Genomic DNA, 14373 nt, shown 5'->3' with positions numbered 1-14373 from the left:
TTCCTGACCCTGAGGCTCACTTAGATAGGGAACTTGATGAAGTCTAATGAACTGAGCCATATGGCCATGTAAAACTGTGAGTCTCGTGAAAGGATTTATATTGGGAAAACAGTCTTAATAATTAAGTGTTCCAATTTAATATCAGTTTTGAAGTGTTTGTTGTGCTGTGCTCTACTTCTGTGAATACTGTTCACAAGCAACTTTTGTAATGTCATATGACGTTTCTTTAATACAATGCTCACAAATGTAACTGTGATCTATTTAGATTTGAGAAATTTGAGACCAAGTAATGTAGGTACAGTACATTACAATAGGAGTTGTTTTGAAAACCAGTGCTAGTGTGAAATGCAGTAGCATTTATGCAGAGAGCAGAAAGGAATTATAATCATACAGCAAATAGAATAACATAGTGAAAGAGTGTTTTCATAATTCTACAGTTGTGTTTAGCTGACTGATTGATTTGAGTGTTATATTTTTGATGTAACAATATACTGTAACTTTCTGTTATGCATTTCTAAAGTACTAAATAGTAAAGGGTTATGGTTCTTCATAAAATCTCTGTTGGAAATTAAGAAAGAACTGCCAACTTTGCAGATTTGTGGGAAGGCTTTGTTTTTATTTTTAGACAATTTCACCTGAGACTCCAGCATGGGAAGAGAATCTTGAAATGAGAAGTTCAGAGTGTTTACCGTGCATTCAGAATGACTTCCTGCGGAGTTCTGATTGCTTTAATAGATTTTTTTCAACATTTTAAGAAACACAACCATAAGCAATCGTACCTGATTATAAAATGAAGGTGTGACTCTATTGTATTTTTTTACTGTAGTGTCCTTCAGTGAAATGATTATGAGGACAGTAGGTTCTGACAAAATAGAAATATTTAAACACATTGCCAGAAAGCTGTGGGGAATTAACTCTTAATACTGCTCGTCTCTTTTTACTACATTTGCTGCTCCTACAGTACAGTGTTTTCCATTGCTACCTGTTTTTTATCATCTGCACTTTAAATATGTTTACTAACTGTGCCACAGCCGCGATCATTGACATAAATGAGGAAGAACAGCGTTCAAAATACACATCCCTCTGGTATTCCATAAATTACTTTTAATCCCTGTAGTACCCCGATAAATTACATAACCCCGATTGAGTTTTCTCCCATTATCAGAATTCTGTGCTTTAGGCACACTAACCAGAGTCCTATCCATATGCATGCATTACCTCAAATGCCTACAGCTTGCAATTAGAGTTTGTCTGTATTGTGAAAGCAAAGCACATCTAGAAGACCTTGGGGAGCATAAGCACAGTGTGTGAGGAAGGTCTGTTATCATGACAAGTGGATATAATTGCAAAGCCCCTTCTTCCATAAAAGTACTTATTTTTTTCATTGAAGATAGATACTGGTAACAGTCCCATATCCTTTGACTAAATAAGATGTTTCTGTATTTTAAATAGAGACGTTTTGAGGACCTTTCTTTATATAAACTGTGAAATATGGTTTAATTCTGGTCTCTAGCATCTGGAAGTATTGGACTGAAATTAAACCGTGTGTAGAAAACGGATTATGACATCACATGTACACCCTCTCTATTGTGGGTTTTTTTAACAATTCTTGAGTGCACAGCATTGAAAAACCATAGACCTCTATTGTAATCAGTGAGTGCTCAAGCAATCGAGCAAGCATTTAAAAAGAAAACTGCCATCAATTTGACTATAAACTGGAGTCCCAGGGGAATGAGCCCACAGAACCACATTACATTTATTCTTTAGCTTCTAATTGCATTTATTAATAGGGGTAATCAGCTGAATTCACATAAGAGGCTTTAAGAATAACCAGTAGCCCCTTGCCGTTTCAGATAATTTATGATGTGCTTCAGCAGCTTTCCTGGTTGAAGAAAATCCCTTAGAATTTATTTTCAATTCCACTTGTTTGATCTGTGCCTAAAGGCACCAGTGAAAATCTCTAAACTATGTTTCTTTAGGAAATGACACTTCAATTGATCCACAACCATAAAACTATGAGGAAAATGTGGTTCAATAGAGTTTAGCAAGCAGATGTCTAATGCAAGGTAGCAGAGTAATCAGCCTTTCTGAGACTCAGTGATCAATTTTGGACCGGTTGTCAAAGATACAGTACTGTATCCGTTGCTCATCTCTTTCTATATCTGTGATTTAGTTTCTTTTGTTTGTATAACAGGCATTTTAGTCTGTTGATAGACAGGCTGAGATTAAGATCCTTTTGATTAATTTGATTTAACAAGATTAACATCACTTTGTCAGAATATGACTGAACAATTTCTGTAGTATTTAATTTCTATAACACTTCTATAGCCCTTTAATCACAGATCTGTCTACTTTCTCTTTGTACTCTCTTCATGAGTCACACATGTATACATCACAAAAATAATTGTTTTTTTTAATCCCAACGGATCTCAAAGCACTTCAAATATAAAAGGGGATCCATTCCACCCTCTACTGAAGTACGGCACACACCTGGGTGATGCATGGTAACACTTATGCAGTTGCAGCCCTATAGTGCCGCCAATCAAGAGGAGAAATAAAAAATTGTTCAGCAATTGAATCAAGAACATCTTTAGGAAGGCTCAAAGCATAATGTGAAATTTCAAAAGTTGCAGGCTGTCATGCTAATTCATGAATTCTCAACATTTAGCTGTGGATATTCTGATCTGTAATAAACTCTCTAGATTCCATGCGCCTTCAAAAACACTAGTAAATATTTTGGATATGCAATAGTAATTGTGAAGTGTAGTGAATGATTTTTCAGTTCTGCTCGTTTTTAAGTCAGATTTTAACCAAGCTATTTTCAATGTGAACCTTTGAAGAAGAGTAAAATATCCATACCAAACAATGAAGAAATGGATGGATGTCCAGACCACTTGAGCACGGGGAGCAGTGTGTTTCAAAGACAAACACATGCCAGTGCACTGACTGACCTGGGCGAAGCTGTTTTTTCATGACCGTTCCACAGTTCTGTCCCACTGGCTGTGGACGGCTTTGATTTGTTTTCCCCACTGCTTTGGCAAATCAGCATTTTAATACAACAAATCATCTTTATTGAAGACAGAAATCACTGAAAGTTGGTACTGTAGCATGTACATTTTCTGTTAGCCATCAAACTACCCACACTTTATACAATGCTATGAACACTGGTGACACTACAGAGACGCAACATGAATACCAATTCAAAAACATACGAACCTAGCTGGTATGATCCCATAATGTATAAAAAATTATAAACTAAAGTATTTGACAGATTTAGATGTGGAAGATTGCATTTTACCCAGTAGTACCCAATTAGAGGAAAAGTAAAGGTCTATAGTCATGTGCAATAAACAGACTGGACAACACATCTCTCGTGTGATGGCCATTACTACTTGCATTAAAAAACGTTTTCTCCTTTTCAGTCTCTTTTTCTGTCACTCTTCTTGACACTGCAAGTAAGACCTTCTGAATCTGCTACATTTCGGGTCAGAGAAAAGCTGCTAAACTGTCCTAAGCTGTGATAAACACCCCCCCCCCCCCCCTCTGTTTGCTAAGCCTGTCAACCTCTTTCCTCCAATGGTGCAAAATATTTTGAACTTTCTTTTCTAAACCAAGTGAAAACTGAAAGACAAGGGTTCAGGATAATCTTTTACCTAATTATCCCACCCATTTCCTATCCAAAGTTTCAAATGGTGCTTAACTGTTGGGAAAAAAATGGAAAATAAACATGCTAAACATATGGGATCTAGCAATTTGAGCTGCCTACAGTATATTTGTCTTAAATCTCAAATTCTATTATAAAGCAGAATTCTAAAGTTATTGTTCCAAATGCTTATCACCTTCTTTCCTGAGGATTCTGTTTATATCACAGGCGGAAAAAAAAGATTAAAAAGCTTTTACTGTTGTGCTCTGTGGCATTGCTGAAAAATCCTTGCTAACCGATAAGATTAAAATATCTGTCTGATTGAGAAGCATCACACAACCTCTAGGCTACACAGAAACACATTGGGGAAAGATCAGCGGCTCCAATCCAAAACAAAGCTGAATCAAACAGTCACTGTTCCATTTTCTCTTTACTGCCCCTGGACATGGGCTGCTTAACGAGACGCATCAGATGTTTGGAAGCACACAGTCAACTATCAAGTAAGAAGATAAACCACCTTTATAAAAATGTCTTTATAAAAGGGTCAGTGTTTATATAGCAGCACCCTAAATGGGCTCTTCATTCACTTCTAAAAACTTGAGACATTTGTTGCTAAATAAACCGAAAACAGCCAAAAACGCATCCGTGGAAAAATAATTTCCTGTGTCAAAATGTTATAGTAGTTCTAGCAAGAACTGTGGGAATGGTTTGAAGTGAAACCTATAACCCTTTCACCCGTTATCTCAGCTTCAGGTTCATTCTTACAACAGAACAAGATCCTTTTATAAGTAAAGTGTCACATTCTCTCATTCCCGCTTTGAATTTCAAATGCTACAGTACTGTAGGTACATGTAACTTCTGAGTTGGGATATTTGATTACAAACAAAAGACTGTTCTCTTGCTCTTTTTTCCTGTAATTCTAGATCCTTCCACAGTAAGTCATTGTCTTTTTTTTTTTTTTTTTTACATGGCAGCAAAGTTTTCAATCTCAGGTTAACAAATTTAGAGAGAATTTGCAGGTATTGAATATCATTAGCTTGAATGAGGACAGTGGCTCATAGTCGAAAGAGTGGCCTTGATCTTTTCCTGGACTTGTTACCTTGGCAACAGATAAAATGAGTCAAACACTGCCTCTTTGCTAGTTTGCCTGGATAATACCTCAGAGACTTCCAAAGTGTTGGGAGAATCTGTGATTGAGTTCTGTTTTTAAGAGCTTAGTCAAGTATACACTACATGTGAAATAAGGATATTCAAGGTTAATTTTGCAGATAAATTTTTATCTTAATGACAGCCTATAAACAATGTACAATATGTGATAAAGCCATACAGTATCTACAGTAGCACTTTAATCTTTACTACTCAGGACTTTTCTCCCTGGTTTTAGTTTGTATTATTTTTAGATTTGAATGTTTTACCTTGGTCATTGTATTAACTGACACTTTCATACATACTGTAGCAACTTGCAGTATTTTTTGCACCCATTTATACAGCAAAATGTTTTATTGAAGCAATTTTGGAGAAGTACAGTACTTTACTCAAGAGTCCAACAGCAGCGATTCACCTTACAACAGATTCAAATGCTTTCTAAATGCCTTTCAGTTCTGATAACAGACCCTACTCAAAGATCCATTCTACTGCCTTAATCATCAAAATTCATTATCATAATATATTGATTTTTGTTTTATTAACATATAGTTTTTCCATGTTCAAAAACAGTTTATACAGAAGCACAGATCAGTCTTGATTGCTGTCTACTCTAGCTCATAATATAGTTTACAGATTACAATTTTACCGTTTGTAAACTTGCCAATGAATATTGACATTAATGTTACAAAATAAGAAGTTTGAAGGTTAACGAGATGTTAAGAAACTTCAGATGTTAATTTCATCTTCAGAATGTTTTATTCATAATCAATTCTTGATATTGATGTTTTTAATAAGATCTTTGGTATTATTATCACAACACTTTCCATCCATCCATTTTCTATCACCTTTAACCAAACACAGAGTCAAGCCAGAGCCTATCCTGCAAGTACTGTACATCACCTTAAATAGCTCCTGATCCAGATAGCACCCTAGGAATTGGACCCAATGCCCCAGCACAATAAATGCTAACTACTGGGCCTTATTATTATTATTGTACGTAATGTTTAAAAGATATGTTAACATCATGATATAGGAATGGATGCTCATCATTCAAGGAATGATTAATTCCTAGTATTCTTGTTCAGGATATATGACAAGTGCCTAAACTATTGTGTTATTATACAGATAGGGGCAGCAAAGTAATAGTAAAGATGAATGGTGACTGAAGCTTTTCAGGTTTTTGCAAGTGCAGATGTTCCTTGAAATAAAAAACAAACATCTGTCTGGCTGGGACTGCAATCCATTCAAGGCAGAACAAGCAGGTCTCTGCATGTACTGTACATGCAGTCTCGATTGGCTTGGCACCTCTGGGAGTGAATTTGAAACCAAACCTCTTCTGGAGAGCATGAAGCCGGAGCAGGAATCATAAATGCCTGATTCTCGGCCAAAGGGAGCTGGAGAATGGAACCAAAAATGGAGGATTCCTGGTGGGCTCTGTGACTGAGTCTTTTGAGAAGCTGGTAAGCCACCTCACATGATCAATGTATAGATCAATATTTGTGTGCAATCCATAAATAGCAGTGACAGAGCATAATCCGATTTAGTGATCTTGTCGAAGAATACAGCAATCCATTTTTTATGACCTTTCAAAAGCGTATCTATATAACAGATAAGTGTTGCTCAATCATCGGAAATTTGCTGCCCGCTTGGTCTCAGTACCTGCAGTTAGATGACACGTTTAGCATACAGAGTGTATGAGGTACGATAGATTGAGCAGTTCATTTGCTGTGGTGACACAGTATTTTTGGAACGCCTTCGAAAATAATAAAGCTTTATACTTGTTTTTTTCTCAATACAAATGGATTTTTCAGCCTAACAATCCATTTGTTACAACATCTTTTGCAGTGTATTTCCACAATGTGAAGGTGATGTTACTGGAATATGCAGAACTCTTGTTTTATTTACAGGTAGAGTAGACTGCTGGGTATGAAGGACAGAACAACAGAATTCCCAAAGGGTGAAAATGCATCGTTGCCCAAAGATTATCCCTAGGCAATGAATCTTGTGAGTTCTAAGCATTCAGACCAATGCGGTGCTACAGTGAGCCACACCTAACCTAACCTGTCAGACAATAGACACATTTAAAAAATGAAATGAAAGGAAAAACCAGGGACAGGAATCCCGTCCATTGCAGGGAACACACACATTCACTCACACATTTACGGGAGGCAGATACAGATGCCAATAGGGACAACATGTCTTGGATAGTGGGAGGAAACCCATACAGCCGGGGGAAAACCTAACAGCTCCATACCAAAGGCTCACCAGCGTGGAATGAAACCCAGAGAACTTTGAGGCAGTAATGTTAACTAGTGTTCTGCTTTGGTGCCCATACTAGTCATTAGGGTAGTGTGGCCGAGCGGTCTAAGGCACTGGATTAAGGCTCCAGTCTCTTCAACATTGTGGGTTCAAATCCCACTGCTGCCAGGTGCTTCTGTGAAGACACCTGTTCTGGGGAGAGCGGTGGCACTGTGGCTCAGGATCTACACCTGTGGCTCAAATCTGGTGGCTGGCAGAGGAATCCTGCTCTGTTGGGCCCTTGAGCAAGGCCCTTAACCCCAACTACTACAGGGGTGCCATAGAAATAGCTTCTCTCCCTGCCTGTGTGTTTCATGGAGAGCAAGCTGGGGAATGTGAATAAAAAAAATTACTAATGCAAGAAATTTTATATAGCTACTAAAGTGATCTTATCTTATTAGTAATGTCCAAAGAGTTAAATTTAACCATAAACTTGTAGGGTTAAACTACACCAGCCGACTGACAGTTTCTGACAGATATCGAGCACTGGTGAGTCTGCGTTAGCTGCCTTATGTCCTCTCTTGATTTTCTAGTGGTTTTCAGGGAGGAAACTTGTTGACACGAATGGATAGAGAAGTATTGGGAGTCAGGAGTATTACAGTATAACTCAGATGTTACTGTGTACTCCTGATAAATATCCCAGTACTTCACAAAATGAACAAATAAAATGTTATACACAAACCATTTCCCCTAATAACTTTTTAGTTAAAACTTTAGTTTTAAACTTTTTACTTACCTGTCTGCAGGTATGCATTAACACCTCTGCTGATCATTAACATAATTTGTCCAGTTGCCACTTTTTAAAGGTCTTCAACTGTTGGTGATGTAAAGAGTCCTAGAAATCCTGCTGGATTCTGTCTCACATAGACTGGAGTTGTGTACCTATGCACTACACAAAGCCAATCCTTTTAAAACAAATGTAGATATGACCCTTGTTCATTACAATGTTTCGTAAAATCTGCAATTATTAATGTATTAATAATCTCAATCAGTAATGCCCCACATCTGTTTAAAACAGTACTCCACAACTTCAAAACTGGGATAAACTTAACTCTAGTGATAATAACAAATATAATCTAGTAAACATACATCTTCTGAACTGCATTTCCTTGAATGCACAAATCACTGCTTGCCTACTGCTAAATGTAACTGGGTTACAGTAATCATGATAGAGGGCAAGAATAGTGCTAACAAATATCACAAATACCTCTGAATACAAAATCCTGCTGCTTTATAAGGAGAAGGCTTTGCTTCAGCAGTTGTAGTCTAGAATGTGGGAGATACAGTTCAGAAAAATATGGAAATTACTGCAGATGATAAGTGATATAATTCTGTCTATTGGGAATATAATCTGTATTAGTTTTCACTCAGCATTTTGGAGGGTAATTATGACTTTGTATACATTAGAAGTCTATTTTTATACTTCTTTCAACACTGAAACTGCGAGAGCTAATTAAAATCTAACATTCCCATTCATAATTGTTTGCTTTTATAACATAATACTGCAAGGTGGTAGGATTGTAAGAATATCAGAATTTTTGCAAATGAGAAGAGAATTAGCTCATTTGGTTTACAGAAGTTAATCATTTTGTGGATTTCATCCAGCCATTTCTTGAAGGAACATACTGTATGAAAGCTTTCAAATGAGAGGCCAAAGCAGGCCAGTCTAGTCTGCTTGGTAGTTAGTAATTCATCCAAAACCCAGAATGGAGCATCGGAGGATGAGGATGGTGAGATACGGTATGCCACATTCTTTTTTCATCCATTACTGTTGCTTGCCCAAAGAATTCTAACAAGATCACTTTATTGGCCATATACAATTTCTTGCATTAGGAATTCATCTTTTCACATACCCCAGCTTGCTCTCCATGAGACATAGACAGAGAGAGAAGCTTGGATTCAGTGCAGGGTCAGCCATTGTATGGCACCCCTGGAGCAGTTGGGGTTCAGGGCCTTGCTCAGGGGCCCAACGGAGTAGGATTCCTCTGCCAGCTGTGGGATTTGAACCAGCAACCTTCCAGCCACAGGCACAGATCCTTAGCCCCAGTGCCAGTGCCAGTGCCACCGTTCTGCCCCCTAGAGATTACCCTCTAACGTGGCTGTAATTAATTTTTCCATATTTTAACAGGGAAAGCAAACAACCTCCAGAAGGATCTATGAGGTCCATGAATATTTGGTTTGGTTTTGTCACTGTTTTATAGATGGGGCTCTGCATCCACGCTGGGTTCTGATATTAACTCTATATCTGTCCTTTATTGTTCTGCTTTCTTAAAATCTGTCTCATTTCTTGTGTAACAGGTCCTTCTAAACAGCTGATCTTCCGCTGGAGATCCTTAAAGGATCAGTTCATTTGAGCCGCCTTATATAAGGGTTGCATTCTGTCATACCTTTATATGCTGCTTTCCTGAATTTTGGACTCCAGCTGTACAGTTCTAGAATTGCCGTCCAATCCAATATCATATTACAGGTTCCTTATCTCTCACCTGTCCTTACTTTCCTAACTACCTTGATTGTTACCTTTGTTATTCCCTTGGAAATTAGACTGTTTATTGGTTCAGTTTTAGTTGCTGACATTTTCCCCAATATTGTGTGCTACATTAAAATCTCCCATGATAATATCTTCTTTCACATTTAAGTCCACATTAAGTTTCATTATACAACACTGAATTATATTTGATATTTGCATTTTATGTGTGTTTGTACAGCACATGTAAATGTAATAGATTTGTATATTCCATTTCACTGGTTAAAGTTAGCTATGCCCCAATAGTGATGCTATAAGGGCATGATTGTAGCTCTCTGTTGCTACTAATAACTTATTTTCTCGAAAACCCAATCAAATTCTCTTTAACTTTCTCTTTCTCTTTAAAGTTTCATGGTTGTGAAACTGTAAATTAAATTAATATTAATTTCCATAATTCATAGCTCTTAAATGCCATTAAAAACACAGGTCTGTTTCCTTTCTAAGCACTGAATACTGAGAAAGCACTGAGAACTTTTAATTCCTTTTACACTTTACCAAACATTGTTCTTACCTCAGTTTTAATATAAGATAACTCAAGCAAATATCAAGACATTTAACAACATTTTAATGTCAAATCAATTTGAAAACAAAATATATCGTACTATATGCAACTGCTCTAGTTTAAAACCTCATAGAGAACTTCAGTGACTTTATTAAAGCACGAACAAATGTCAGGAATCATTGATAATAAAACACAGTACGTTGAAAAGCATTATCCAGAAGGTCGCGTGTCCCACAGAATTAGCTTTTTGGTAAAGCAAAACACAGTCAGGCAGTTTGCTTTCTTCAAAGGACAATAATTATCCTGCCTCAGTTCAGCTCCATTGCTGCTCTCTCTCTTTGCATTGGTGGATGTACTGTTGTGGATTTCTTGTGTCTAAATGAGTCTGCTACCTCTTTTTTAACAACAATGGCTGCGTCTGACTAAAGCCTTGCAGGTAAGAGCATGATTTCTGTCAGGGGACATCAACACCCTGCAAGACCATGTCAGAAATAATTAAACATACAGTAACCTTTAATACCGGAACCCACACAACAAGCCTTTAGTACCAAATCTAACTGTAAGCTTTACACAGAAACATCCATTACTCAGCTCTGCTTTCCACTTTGTAATTTTGTAGATACCGTTTTAGTGTATACTGTGTGTGATGTGATTTGATGTAATATATACTCTAACAAATGTAGGTCCTGGGTTCTACAATTCAAAAAACCAATAAATAACTGAAGAATTCCAGTGTTACCATATAAATTAAAACATAGTCAGGAATGTATGGATTATATGAACAAAAAATATAATTATGCATATTTTCTCAACTCAAAATTTAATTGCACAGACCACATGTGGAAATACACTATTTTCATTGTCGAAATATAAAAAAAGTAATTCCTTCTGTAAATGAATTAATCAATTACCTGTTCTCACTATGAAAACTATAACAGTATTTCAAAGCTTATCAGCTTTATGAGCTTCAATTTCAGAAAAAAAGTGGATTTCTCATTTACTCATTCTGGCCACTACCAGAAGAATTGTTTATGAGGGGATATAAATGTTTGTTTGCTTTTTCCGTTACTTCAGTCTATAACACAACAATAGCAGCCAGATGACTATTTTGAGAAAAATCCCTATCGCGGATTCTCATTTCAATGGTGTCCTGTGTATTCGAAGCCCTCCTCCATTCCCAGAAAAATGTGCTCTGATTTTGTACACAAGAAGGTGTGCTACTTTGTTTATTTTCTAGCATGTTCCTGAATTCTTTCACATATTAATTATGTTGATTAACACAGTATTGGTTTTACCCACTTTATACATATGGTATAGGAGGGCTTTATGTCACTATATACATTTGTTATTATCCACAGACTTTTCAAGGAATTTCATAATCAGGTTATGAAGTTTTTTTTAATTGTTGTGCAGCGACATTACAGCAGAAATATGAGTAGCAATATATACCCAACAGTACCAAGCCCAAAGGAGAATCAGAGATATGTATCCCTAATGATTATTTTAAAACAATGTGGGCAGTGATAATGATTCTTACATATTGGCAAAGTGATGCAAATATTACTCTTAACATTTTTGTTCACTGCACAAGTAATGGATTATTAATAGACTGTGGTATCTGTTTGCTTTATTAACACTATTCTAATCAACACACTCCAGGAAAGTAATGTAAAACTGCAACAAAATGAGTACAAAAGAACTTGTGTATATTTGGTTTGCATTCTACGAATTCCTAGACTGTAAGAGGGAAGTAATGTAATGGTTCTGTCTTGAAATGACAAGAGCCTGTTGAGAATAGTGTCCCACTAGTGCATCATTCTTAATAATTATATGTAGGTCACATTAATCTAAATTAGAATCAGTGTTTCCATTTCTCATCTATTTTCAAATGCAAAACAGAGTTATGCAGATATTAATTATACCATAGGAAATGGAGATGAGACTGATAAGACTTTGAAAAGTTCCAGATTAATTTCAAAACCTAAGAGAATAGATGTGATACAGGGTCTTTTTTTTAGCTCTGATGAGAAAATTGACCCTTTTACCCCATGATGGTTGTATGCCCAGGCAAGTTATTAAAAAGTGTGACCTCCAATTGCTGTGTCGTGGCCGTGAAGGAAAAGGTTGTTATGGAGACTCAATAACAACATGGGGGTTAACAGCATGTTATGAAAAGAAGTATCGCTGTATCCTCCTAAATCTCATTTCTGACCAGCTGACCTATCAGATTTTCCCCACTTTCCAGCCCTTGTGTTGCGTTCCAGTACAGAGGGAGCTGTATTCCAGGCTTTGATTATGAGATTCAGCCTGTGCTATTGTTTTCAGCCCTTGGGCCTTCAAACTGTTCTGTGTAAAGTTAAAAGACGAGTGCACCATCAAAAATCTGAACTCGTAAAAATGATTGACAGAGTCATATTATATAGTTGTTCAAGTAGGCAGCTGCGTCAGCATGCGTAGGCTGCAAAGGAACAGGTAACGGGTTTATTCCATGCTGAAAAAAAAAGAAAGGAAACAATGTTTTGGCAATGGAGCCTTCTTCAGGTGTGAGGTGTGATATTATATATACACTGTACATACTAAACAAGTGAAAGCACAAATACATTAATATGCTTTCCATAAAACACACGTACAGCCAGATTACTTCTAAAATATGCTGTTATAGTAAGAATCCAGACTGTTCATTCTGCCATAGACTATTCCTGACATACTACATGTAAGACTCCTACTTAATGAACATTCAATTAAATCAGTTCTACCCAGCAAGCTGGTATAATGACCTCACTGCATTTCCCTTTGTACGTCCATTATCTAGCTCATCTTGGGTCACAGCAGCACCAGCTATAACTGATGGTGCTGCCATTATTGCCGGATTAGATATTAATTTATCCAATGGGTAAAACCATGTTTCTGCCTTTGTAGATTTTGTGATTTACTTGCTACAGTATGATGTTTTTTCACCCTTTTTGCACTGTAAGTGTTTATTCATAGAGGCTTCTTGACAGATATACCTGCAGGCCTCTGACTCCAGAAAAAAAATGCATTATTCCCTCAGCAATTATGTCCAACTGCTCCCTTAACAGAGAAACGTCTGGTTCAGTGTGTTTGTCCTTCAGTTCTTGGTCCCTGATCTTTACATTTTCCCAGAAGATGCTCAGATTTATAAACCTCTGGTATCTGAATGACAGCATAAACAAAAAGTTCTAGATATACACATGATAAATAAAAGGACATAATAGTACCAAGAAACTAAGGAAAGGATAAATTTGGTCATTTATACTGATATCCTTCAACCTAGCCTTTCTCACAGTTCAGTAGTTCTGTCAAATTCAAATTACAATGAGATGAGCAAAATATAGAGATAGGAACAAGTAATAGGTTTATTCCATGCTGAAAAAAAGAAGAAAGAAAACGCAACGTTTCAGCCGTGGGGCCTTCTTCAGGTGGAAGCTGAAGGTTACTTTCTTTCTTCTTTTTTTCAGCATGGAATAAACCTATTACTTGTTCCTTTGCAGCCTACACATGCTGACGCAGCTACCCACCTGAACAAATATAGAGATAGCTTACTTAATTTTTTAGTGTTAGCTCTCAGAAAGGAGTAAAAGGGTCCCCAAAATACCAGTGCAAATTTATTTAATGACAAAGCTATTAGTGTGTGAGCTTTGTTTGATCAAGTCAGCTTGGATGTGAAAGGTTTCAGAGAAGCACTGACTGGAGAATGTGCACTGGGGCTTGGAATGAATGAGAACCACTTATGATGCAGGTAGTGGAGTGCAGGTCAGTCAGTAAAATGGTGGCAATAGAGCCAACAAAACCGAGATCAGTTGAGAGTGGAATTCTGTGTTGGGCAGGTTAAGATGCAATCTTAACGAGGCAATCCAGAAAACGTAGACTGAGGTCAACTGGAGTAACATGGAAGTAAAATAGTAATGGCTGGTAAGCTACTACTTGCTGGAGTTGGCTAACCAGAAATCACAAAAGAAAAAGAAATATCCTCACAGCAATCAATTTATCTGATATCAGAGAGGTTGCAGGTGGAAGCTTGTGGAGTAGGGTGGAAAGGAAGAGTCGAGGGCCAACACCACGTCAGTTGGCCACCCACCAATGGACGGGAGGGTGAAGGTGGAAGGGGGAGGGAACCTGTTGCCATCACAATGGACCATAAGCGGGACATGGGCAGCAGGAGTGGTGAATGACTGTGAGAATGCAGTACAGACTCATGCCTTGCGATCACACCCTCAGGGAAGAGAGACCAAGAGGACT

Source organism: Lepisosteus platostomus, chromosome 2 (genome assembly GCF_059453375.1).
Source record: "Lepisosteus platostomus isolate fLepPlt1 chromosome 2, fLepPlt1.hap1, whole genome shotgun sequence".
Classification (NCBI taxonomy): Eukaryota; Metazoa; Chordata; class Actinopteri; order Semionotiformes; family Lepisosteidae; genus Lepisosteus; species Lepisosteus platostomus.
The sequence above is the reverse complement of the archived record's forward strand: the minus strand, read 5'-3'. Positions refer to the sequence as shown.